General features: G+C 48.7%; 1 pseudogene; it reads left to right on the top strand.

The window, feature by feature from the left end:
* Window positions 1–10,129: 10,129 nt before the first annotated feature.
* Window positions 10,130–10,253, top strand: LOC111727210 (annotated as a pseudogene).
* The last annotated feature ends 942 nt before the right edge of the window (window positions 10,254–11,195 follow it).

The following is an 11,195-nucleotide window of genomic DNA, read 5'->3' on the forward strand; positions in this document are numbered from 1 at the left end:
CCTGAGAAGAACAAGGACCTTAAGACCCACCAGGGAACAGAGCTGGGATGAGGGGACCTCGGAGTCAAGATTTAAAGGTGGGGAATATCTGGGCATTTTGACATTCAGGACTGCCTGCCTGCGCTTAGAGACTGGTCCTTCAGCCACCACTGAGAGCATTGTCAGGAGGCCTCCCTCATCCCACAGCTGATGCCCCACAGACAGCTCTGTACCCCCTCTTCCTTGCCCTCTGCCTTCTGTCTCCCTGACCTGTGGGTCTGCCTCTCCAGCCATGACCCTTCCTGCCCCAGACATTCCTCCAAAGGAACATGAATCTACTTGTAGACCCATAGGTCAGGGAGACAGAAGGCAGAGGGGCAGAGCAGACCCTGTCTGCTCCCTATTCTGGAGCCCTCTCGTTATCCGTGCCTGAACACTCTGACACACCCTCTAAGATCCCCACCCAGCCTGCACCTGGGCTTCCTTCCTGGTCTCCCAACTACTGTGTGCCTCTCCCACAGTGTGGCTGAAGCAGGGGCTGGCTTGACAGGTGCTTCTGTCCAGGCTGCAGGTCCATCTTCACATCTACACAGCCCAAGAGCTTGAGACCATGGAGGTGAAAAGATGGGGTGTGGCTAGCTTGATAAGCCATACCTGCCATACCTGTCATTCCAACCAGGCTGTAGGCCCCACCTGCAGGAGATGTGTTTTCTAAAGCCTACCCTGGTTTCAGATGACTTTGGCCATTGGCAGGGAAAGGTGTTAGTCTTGCCAAATCCCAAGGAACCCAGATGAGGTCTCCACAGCATTCGTGAGACCCTGAGCTCCAGGTACCACATCCATACAGGGCTTCGCTCTTTCCTAGACTGCAAGGTTGGAGAGAAGCCCCTGCCCTTAGCATTCTAAACCCTGTCCTGGGGCCCCAGTCAGGTTGATTTCAGGATAGGCTGGAGGGAAGGGACAGAAGCGGGGAGCTGGTGACAGAGGCTTTTCTTTGGAAAATAATGAAGCAGTTAGAGGAAGCTGAGAGCAGTTCCAGATGTGGTGTTTACCACTGAGATAGTACCCAAGATAGGGCCCATATACCGCTAGTGAGTCAGCATGCCTGGGAGATGCTATCTGCAGCTGCCATGGCTGTCCCCAGCCCCACTGCACTGCTGACATTACCTGGCCTAATGGTTTTGGAATGAGCTGGGTAGAGGCCAGGGTCTGCTCCAGACAGAAAGGCAAAAAGGCCCTGCTTGCTTAGGGTTTCAGGCCACTTGGGCCAGGGGGACTTGGGGGCCAGGAAAGGCCAGGTCTAATGTGCTTTCTGCTCCTCTCTGGTTGGGGCTCAGCAGGAGAGCACAGGAGGGCGGACACCCAACAAATGCCAAGACACTCACTGTCACTGGACCAGCTTTCTGTAGCAGCTCAGCATCTGGTCCTGCACAGGTGCCAAGGGACAGCACACAGAGGGCAGTTTGGTTGGCCCTTGTCCCGAGGTGCACAACATTTGGGCCAGGGAAGCAGGACAGGGGCAGAGCCCCTCTGACAGGAAGGAGTGTGTGACTGGTACTGATCAGGTGCACACAGAGGTGCCTGTGTTCTCATCTGCCCTCATCTGCCCCCTCCCTGTGCAGGCCTGGACGGTGCTCTCCCAGTTCAATCTTTCCCAGGCATCCAGAGCTACCTAGCCCTTTCAGTGATGGCTGGATAGGACACCAGCACTGACAGCTCTTGTCATAGCTCCCCCCCAGGCCTCATTCATGCTGGGGAGGTGAGGACAGCTTAATTCCCTGCCTCAGACACAGGGCTGCCTGCCAGATAGGGCATGTGGCCACCACTGACCCCAACACTCCCCCCCAGAGGTGGGTGCTGGGGAACAAAGCCTGTGGTTTCCCCCCTGCTCTCCCTCCTACTCTGTCCTCCCTCCCCCCTCCCCCACACCAAATAGCAGGTGCTGATGGCAGCCGAATTGCCCAGGATGAGTGACACTGGTGCTTAGGTAGGGAGGATGGCTAGGAAAGAACTTTTGACATGACAACCCCACCTTCCCCCACTCCAGCTCCCCAACTGGGGGGGTTCCTTTTGCCCCAGTTTCTTGGGCTTCTGGCCCCCAAACGAGGAACCCAAGAGCCCTAGCTTCAGGCCAGCACATCCAGAACATCCCATACTCCTCAAGGAACCAAAGACTCTCCAGAAGCTGTCACAGGCCAGAGAAGTGGCCAGCAATGTCAGGTTCCCCCTGGTATCCCCCAGACCCCAAGCTGCTTAAGTCCTCAGTCTTGAGCTCCATCTTTGGTGGACAATCCAGTTTGGGGAACACCTGTGCCTATTCTCCCCCCTTCTCAGGGCACTCTCCTGACCTAGGTTGGAGGCTCCTCACATTCACTCCAAGCTATTTGGGCACTGGCAGCTCCCAAGTCAAGGCTACTACATGTCCAGCTGGGAATTCCAGTCTCTGCTACGACAGGACAAGCTGCCCCTTACCTTTCTCTTCTTCTCCTATGACTCCGGGAACTGTAGAGGCTACTCTTTATTCCTGCCAGGACTCCAGAGGATCAGACTCATGGGCCCCAAAGAGCCCAACCATGAGGTCTGCCCCTCTCTAGAAAAACTGGTGGAAATCTATGACTGCCCCTCCAGCTGGGTGGTGGTGTGCTCAGTGGGTGGAATCCTATATCCAGGCCCCTTTGCTGGACTTCTAGCTACACATCCTCAGGCAATTTCTCCAACTCCCTTTCCTCAACTCTAAAATGCCTCTTTTGTGGCACTAGCATGGGGGTTTCATGAGGTCACACAGGCAGAGCACACAGCCTCGTGCTTGGCACACTGACACGTTGGTGAGAGGTGCTCTCTGTGGCTATTGTCACCTCCTTGGAAATGGTTGCTACGCTGGGCTCCAACTATGTCTCCCTCAGACCCACCTGCAAAGCAGAGAGAGGCCTCAGGAAAAACCAGAAAACACACTTCTGTTGTTTGAATCAACCAATCCATTATGGCTGCTCCCGCAAACTAATCTGGGTGCCCACTCACTGCCTAGAATGGAGGGCCTGTCCCTCCAAGCCCAGGTGCTGGGCAGGAATGGGAAGAGCCATAGCCAGGTCCCTTCTAGAGGCTTCACCTCCAAAGACAGCCAGGATTCCCACTACACTGCCCCTCTCTGAGGTGCTGAACTTGTGGCTTCCAAACAAGGGGCTAAATATGTTATTTCTCCCAAATAAGTAATCTGAGCATAATCAGACCCAGGGTCCTGAGCTTGGGGCTGAGAATGCAGACTTTGTCTCATCCACTCATGTTATAGGCAAGGACACAGAGGTCCAGAGACCTGACATAGCTGATTAGTGTCAGGGCAGAGAACTCAACTGCTCATCCTTCCTGAGATGTTCTTCCCTTGCCCAAGCACACCCCCCTTCTCAGGGCTGTGGTCCATCTCCAAGTGGGATCTGGGAGGCATGGAGGGAGGACAACTGGGACCTCTTTGTTAGTCTCTAGACACTTCGATTGTGGGGAAACAAGCAAGGGCTCCAAAGTTAGACAGACTTGGGTATAACAGGGTTCCGCTGTATGCACATATGACCTCAGCAAATCAATTATCCACTCTGGGCTTCACGTTACTCATCCTCAAAATGGAAATGAGAATTAGAAAGAGTGGCAGAGTGCTGTCACTGGGAGCTTAATATAAGCTAATCCATAGAAGAGGTTCTCGTGGGCAGCAAAGGCTGATACTGAAATTACCATTACTATGGGTTTCTGGGTCCCATATGGGAGAAAGGGGGCAGAGTAAGTCCTGGGCATTTCTTCTCTAGGCTGGAAGAAATAGAGGGACATAAGAAATCTGGTTTATAACTCCAGGAGGAAAAAAAAAAAAAAACAGGGAAACTTCTGGAAAATTCTGTAACTTTAGACAGGAAAAAGGCCAGACTCCCCAGCTGGGCCAGGATGAGCTGGCAGCCTTTCAGGCCTGGCTTAGAGGAGGCGTGTGTGTGTGTGTGTGTGTGTGTGAGAGAGAGAGAGAGAGAGAGAGAGAGAGAGAGACAGAGAGGCCTGGAGGACTGTGGGAGCCCAGTGCAGCCGTGGGGCCCTCTCTCTGTCTGCCCTTTTGTCTCCATCTCCCTCCCTCTCTTTCCTCTTACTCTCTCTTTACCAGTGGAGGTAGGAACCCCCAGTGGCTGCTGAGTCCCTTGGACCTGTAAGTGTGTGAGACCAAGCTTGGCAGCTGCCCATCAAAACACAGTTGAAGGACCCCAACCTCCAGGTGGAAGTGGTACTCCATGACTTCGGAAGCCTCTCCCAGCACTGGGATCCTCTGATCCCAAGGGAAAAATTTTCATGTCTAACTCTCAGAATTGGATGTTTCATTGTGAAGTGATTACCACATGCCCCTTAAATCCAACTATAGCCAGAGGTGGTGGCTTATGCCTATCATCCCAGCACTTTGGGAGGGTGAGGCAGGAGGATCCCTTGGGACTTGGAATTAAGAGACTAGCCTGAGCAACACAGCAAAACCCATCTCCAAGAAAGATTTTAAAATTAGCTGGGCATGATGATGTAAGTCTGTAGTCCCAGCTACTTGGGAGGCTGAAGCAGAAGGATCACTTGGGCCCAAGAATTCAAGGCTGCAGTGAGCTAAGTCATGCCACTGCACTCCAGCCTGGCAACAGAGTGAGAGCCTGTCTCAACCACAAATAAAGTGAGCGGAGGGACTGGACACCATGAACCACTAAGGATACAGGGTGGGTGTAGGGGGCAGGGAACCCAAGGCCATCCACCTGAAACAGCCCAGGGCTGGGGGGGGCATGAGACAAAGGGGCAAGGGAGACAAGCTGCTGTCTTCCTGGAAGCCACTATGGGAGAGAAGACTGTGTCTAGCACTCTGCCCCCAGGCCTCACCTCCTGCTCCCTTTCTGACCTTGTTGCACACATCAAAGCAGGGCCCCTCCCCCTAGCTAGCTCCCAGAATGGGTCCAGGTCATCATCAGCTCCCTGCAGCCGCTGACGGAGAGATGGTAATAGCTCCCAGTGTGCTGAGAGAGGATGCAGCTTGGGGACAGAGCTGGCTCTGCACAGGGAGCTTGCTGTCTCAGCTGCCCCACGCCAGGGTCACCCTCAAATCCCCTGTAGTCTGGACAGTTTGTCTCGCGGAAGGGGTGAGCAGGCAGCTCTGGCACTGGGGTTCAGAGGCCCACAGGTATGGGGTGGGGGCAGTTGGAGACCCAAGGGGTCTGCAGACCCCTCAAATCATGTCAGACAGGCCATGGGAGCAACAGAGGGGCCCATAGGGAGAAAAGGAATGAGGCTACCCAGGCAGAGGTTCTCACCAAGAGCACTAAAGGAGCAAGGGTGTGGCCTCAGCAGACACTTCAGTGTTAGATGTCTAAAATACATCCCTGAAGCAGAGGGACTCAACTGTCACTCTTACTTTCCAGCCATCATTTAGTAAATAATAATTTTCTTTTAACTTAGTTAAAATCATACATCACTATCTGATTAACAAAGAAATGGCAACTTTTCATACCTTGAGCCAAAATTAAATCAGTAAAGAGCTAAGAACATTCAACATCTGAGTGAGCTGTACAAAGGTGTGGTGGGTAAATGTATATTCCTAGCAGTCTTTTTGAGTGTTGAGAACAGCTTGTTATGCTTTCCATAGTTTCATAATGAACATGTAGTACTTTTACAGCCAAATGTGTATAAATCAACTTCTATCTCAAATTCAAAATATGACCTCCGTCTCCAACAAAAACAGAAAAATCCAGGACCAAGTGAGCAAAAAAGCAGAGGAGTAGGATGTACAATGCTGGGGCCACCAGAGTCAAGGTTATCAGGAGGTTAGAGAAAGACTTGAGACTTAATTAAACCTGTTCTCACTTTTTGGCGCACTTAGCTTAGACTGTGTAAAAACCTGGGGCACTGCTGCCTCCTGGTGGCAAAATCAGAAAGTGCACTTTACTTCTATGAAATTGATTATACTTGACCCAATGTGGCCTTCAAAAATGGCAAATTTTACCAAAATAAATCCATAGAATAAAGAATATTCTTTTCTTTTTTTTTTTTTTTGAGACAGAGCCTCAAGCTATCCCCCTGGGTAGAGTGCCATGGCATCACTGCTCACAGCAACCTCCAACTCCTGGGCTCAAGCGAGTCTCCTGCCTCCGCCCCTCAAGCAGCTGGGACAACAGGCGCCCGCCACAACGCCCGGCTATTTTTTGGTTGCCGCCGTCATTGTTGTTTGGCGGGTCCGGGCTGGATTCGAACCCGCCACCTTAGGTGTATGTGGCTGGCACCTTAGCCACTTGAGCCACAGGCGCCAAGCCAGAATATTCTTTTCAACCAATGGTGCTGGAAGCCAGGTGGCTCATACCTGTAGTCCAAGCACTCTGGGAGCCCAAGGCAGGTGGACTGCCTGAGCTCAGGACTTTGAGACCAGTCTGAGAGACAATCTCTAAAGACAGTGAGACCCCATCTCTAAAAAATAGCCAGGCATTGTGGCAGGAGCCTGCAGTGTCTGCTACTTGAGAGGTTGAGGCAAGAGGATTGCTTGAGTCCAAGAGTTTGATGTTGCTGTGAGCTGTGTCACTGCAACACTTTACCAAGAGTGACAAAGTAAGACTCTGTTTCCAAAAAAAGAAAAAAAAAAGACATACCTGCTGAGAGACTGGTATCCTGAATATATAAAGAACTACAACTTAATAATAAACATACAAGTTTATTATTTTAATTTTATTTCAATTTTAAAATGGACAAAATATTTGAATAGATACTTCTTAGAATGTAATAAGAGATATAACTGGTTAATAAACACATGAAAATACATTTAAAATCACCAGTAATTAGTGAAATCCAAATCAAAACCACAATGAGAAACTACTTCACATGTACTAAGGGCGTCTGGAATCAAAAAGACAAGTAATAAATAACAAGTGTTGGTGAGAAACTATAACCCTTATACGCTGTTGCTTGGAATGTAAAATGGTGCAACCACTTTGGAAAATAGTCTGGCAATTCTAGAAAGTGTTAGACAGAGTTGCCATGTGTCTCGGACTGTTTGTGTTGCCCTTAAAGGAATACCTGAGGTAGGGTAATTTACAAAGAAAAGTGGTTTATTTGGCTCTGGTTCTGCAGGCTGTACAAGGAGCACCAGGGCTGGGACCTACTTCTGGTGAAGGCTTCAGGAAGCTTCCACTCATGGTGGAAAGGGAAGAGGAGAGGACTTGTATGCAGAGATCACATGGCAAGAGTAAGCAAAAGAGACAGAAAGGAGAGGTCAGGCTCTTTAAACAACTGGCTCCCAGGAGAACTAACAAGGGAGAACTCAATCCCTCCCTCCCTCCCTGGATCAGCTCTCATGACCCAAATGCCTCTCAATTTCAACACAAGGTTCAGAGGAGGTCAAACAGTGAAACTATAGCACTACAGGATCCAGCAATTCCACCCTACAGTATCCAAGAGAAATTAAACATACATCCATATAAAGGCTTATACATGAATATTCATAACAGCATGACCCATAATAGCCAGAAAGTGGAAACAGCCATCAACTAACAAGTGGATAAGCAAATTCTGGCATATCAATACAATGGAATGTTACTGAGCAATAAAATTGAAATACTGATCTGTGTTAAAACATAAAGGAACCTTGAAAACATCATGTAAGTGGAAGAAGCCAGTTGTAAGAGACCACATGCTGTGTTATCCTATTTCTATGAAATACCCAGAACAGGCAAAGCTACAGACAGAAAACAGGTCAGTGGTTGTCTATGGCTGGAAGTGGGGATGGCAAGTGACACCCTAAGCAAGCCAGTGTCGCATGTCACGTGCAGGACTAGGTCAGTCTTCTGACTTGTCTTCCCACCCTCTCATTTGCCCCCCACCCCAAAGTATTCTGCATACTTCCACTGAAGAACCCCAAAGAGTGAGCAGTGAACAGGCAGACAGCCCAGGGTGGCGGTTCTGGTGTGGGTAACACTTCTGGGATGCAGGTGCCTGGCACAGATATACTGATGTAGCTAGAAGGAATGGGCCAACTGTGCACGTAAGGATGCATCTGAGCCCAGTTACGGTCTTCAGAGCATGTGAGAATACTTGTCAGAGAACTTTGACCTGCTATGTACCACTGGCTGAAAAAGCATCCCCACTGCTGGCAATGGCAGTGTGAGAGAGGGCACCAGAGCAGGTGTTGGAAAAGGAGTGAGCAGAAACATCTCAAGACCTCCTTCCTGAGAGGACTAGAGGGCCCCAATGGATAGGGAGATAGATATCAAGGGTGGTCACTTACTGGAGGACAGCAAAATAAAGGGGTGCTGAATAAGACATCAAAAGTTGACAGAAGGCACTGAGAATGGACGTGGAAACTGAGGGTCCTTGCCTAGCTTTGTCCTTGGTTCCTATAAGGGAGATGGAGGGGTCTCTTGAATTGAAGTGAGAGAGGAGCCCAGAGCAGGAAAGATCGGTTATCCAAGGTGAAAATATGACATGAGGGTTGAGAATGTGTTCTTTGGGCATGCCCAGCCTGGGAAAATGGCTGCCCAGGAGCTGTTTCTTGGAGCAGGAGAGCCAGGCACTGCTATCTGGGAGCACTAAGTGGGCCAGCTGCCAGCCTCCACCATGCACCTTGCCCACATGGGCAAGGAACGGGCATTTTTCTTTTTTTCTTTCTTTCTTTTTTTTTTTTTAAGACAAAGTCTCACTTTATTGCCCTTGGTAGAGTGCTGTGGTGTCACAGCTCACAGAAACTTCCAATTCCTGGGCTTAGGTGATTCTCTTGCCTCAGCCTCCCAAGTAGCTGGGACTACAGGTGCCCGCCACAATGCCCATCTATTTTTTTTTGTTGCAGTTTGGCCGGGGCCAGATTTGAACCCACCACCCTTGGTATATGGGGCCGGTGCCTTACGAACCGAGCCACAGGTGCTGCCTGTGTTTTAATAATATTTAAAGAGAAATTTCATATTTATAAATGAAAGTTAAACACATTTATTTTTTTTAAATCATACCTTTTATGGCTAATGAAATATACCAGAATATCTCAGCTTATTCTGGCTAACTAAAATCACATGGCCTGCCCTGTTTCCCTACCTCCAAAGTTGCAGATCTCCAAGTAGGGTGTTTAGGATCACTGTCCCGGTTCACAGGCACTCCCATGGCTCAGTCAACACTGAGGAAGCAAGCCTCTGAGGGGGCGCAGAGATACTGACATTGGCTTCAGAGAGGTCTGTAAAGGCTGGGCAAAGAAGGCAGCTGCCCCATTCTTCCACATGGAGATCCCGCATTCCAGGATAGTTAAGATTCTCAAAAAGCCAAGTGTCACTAGCTTAGGAGTTCCCAGCTTAGTAAGCAACATGAAAACCAACACTGAAGATCTACAAAGATGATGAAAAATAGCACAGCAGCATTCACCATAGAGCCAAGCAGAATAAACGCCAGACCGCTGGCTCCCAGTCCCACTCCAGCATGTCAGCCTGGGAACAATAGTCCTGCCTCACACTCCACTGATCAAATTTTCCCAGCTAATGAGAAGCTACTTGAGACAAATAATTTATAGATAATTTTAACCTAGTAAACATTCAATGCTCACCAAATTAAAGATCATAAGTTCACATCGGAGGGGAGACCAAACAAGAGACATGAGACTACAAATCATATTTCACTTTTCTACATGCACCCCGACCAACTCCTTCTTTTCTCCATTTTCTAATTCTAACTTTTATTCCCATCATCCTCTTTTAAGACAGCCCCCTGGCTCAGTGCCCATAGCACAGTGGTTATGGTGCTGGCTACATACACCAAAGGTGGGGTTCAAACCCAGCCTGGGCCATCTAAACGACGACAACTGCTATAAAAAATAGCCGGGTGCTGTGGTAGGTACCTGCAGTCCCAGCTACTTGGGAGGCTAAGGCAAGAGAATGGCTTAAGCCCAAGAGTTTGAGGTTGCTGTGAGCTGTGATGCCACAGCACTCTACCAAGAGTGACACAGTGAGTCTCTGTCTCAAAAAAATAGACAGCCCCTCCCATTCTTGTGGACATTCCTGTTCATCTGTCTCCCTGAATCAAAGTCAAATATCAGTATTTCCTAAGTGTCACCTTCTTGCTCCTTTATCTTGAGAAGTATAGTTTACTATAAATAGAAACAACAGACAAAATATTTAGGCCTATGTAAATAAATGGAGTCAGCTTTGAGCAGTGGCAGTATCGTAGCCAATGAAGTTTATCCGAGGCGCGATTATTGCTAATTAAACAAATGGAGTCATCTCATTTGTGCTTTTAAAGTTACATTCATTGCCCCTGGTAACAGGTACCATGGCAACAGGGGCGTGTCAGGAGGCTGCAGCATCACCACCGAGGAAATGTGCAAGGCTGTCCATGACACAGCCACAAGTGCAAAGTGCCAGAGGGTTAAAGAGACCAGTGATTGATTAACAGTATTTCTGGCAGTAGGGCAAGTAAAGAAACTGCCTGTTGAAATTCCTTTCCCTTATAAGATAACAAAACTGACTAAAAACAGGTTCGAACCAACATGGCTGACTGGAATCTGTGCAGAATAAACCTGCTGATGACACAGCCCAGATTTCCACCATATTTTTCATGTTAATTTCTCCAAATTTGCACATGCAACCCATGAAAAGGCATGAAGAGACAACTGCACATGCCCAGGGAACTTTTCAAACTTCCCGTTTATCACCCACCAACCCAAAACCGTTTCCCCAAATCTCTCCCTTAAATGCGGTGCCTTAAGGCTGACATGAGGAGACAAATTTGAGCCTGTCTCCTTCCTTGGCCGCCCTAAAATAAACCTTTCTTTCTGTAAATATGTGGTGCTTCAGCATTCTCCCTTTCCATTGAGCAAAGGCAAAAAGGGGGATATAGGCTTCTATCTGGGAGGCTGGGGAGACACGGAGAAATATTGAATAACCCAAACGTGAAACTAAAAACGGTCTCCATCTCAAATACCATTTTGCTCCTGAGTCGCAAAGAGGAATCTACATGATTGTATTCAAATTACTGACAAAGTTTATTCTAGACAGCTCAACTCAGCAGATGAACCCCTGAAGGACCTGGGCCTAACATGTTCACTGATGCAAGTAGTTTCATGGACGCAGTGGTCTGCAATCTTTTCGGCACCAGGGAACAGTTTCATGGAAGACAATTTTTCTTTTTTTCTTTTTTTTTTTTTTTTATTAAATGGTACTATATACATTAATGCACTTCTGGGGTACAGTGTGGGGTTTTCACATGCA

Source organism: Otolemur garnettii, unplaced genomic scaffold (genome assembly GCF_000181295.1).
Source record: "Otolemur garnettii isolate 467f Iridium unplaced genomic scaffold, OtoGar3 scaffold00097, whole genome shotgun sequence".
NCBI classification, from domain to species: Eukaryota; Metazoa; Chordata; class Mammalia; order Primates; family Galagidae; genus Otolemur; species Otolemur garnettii.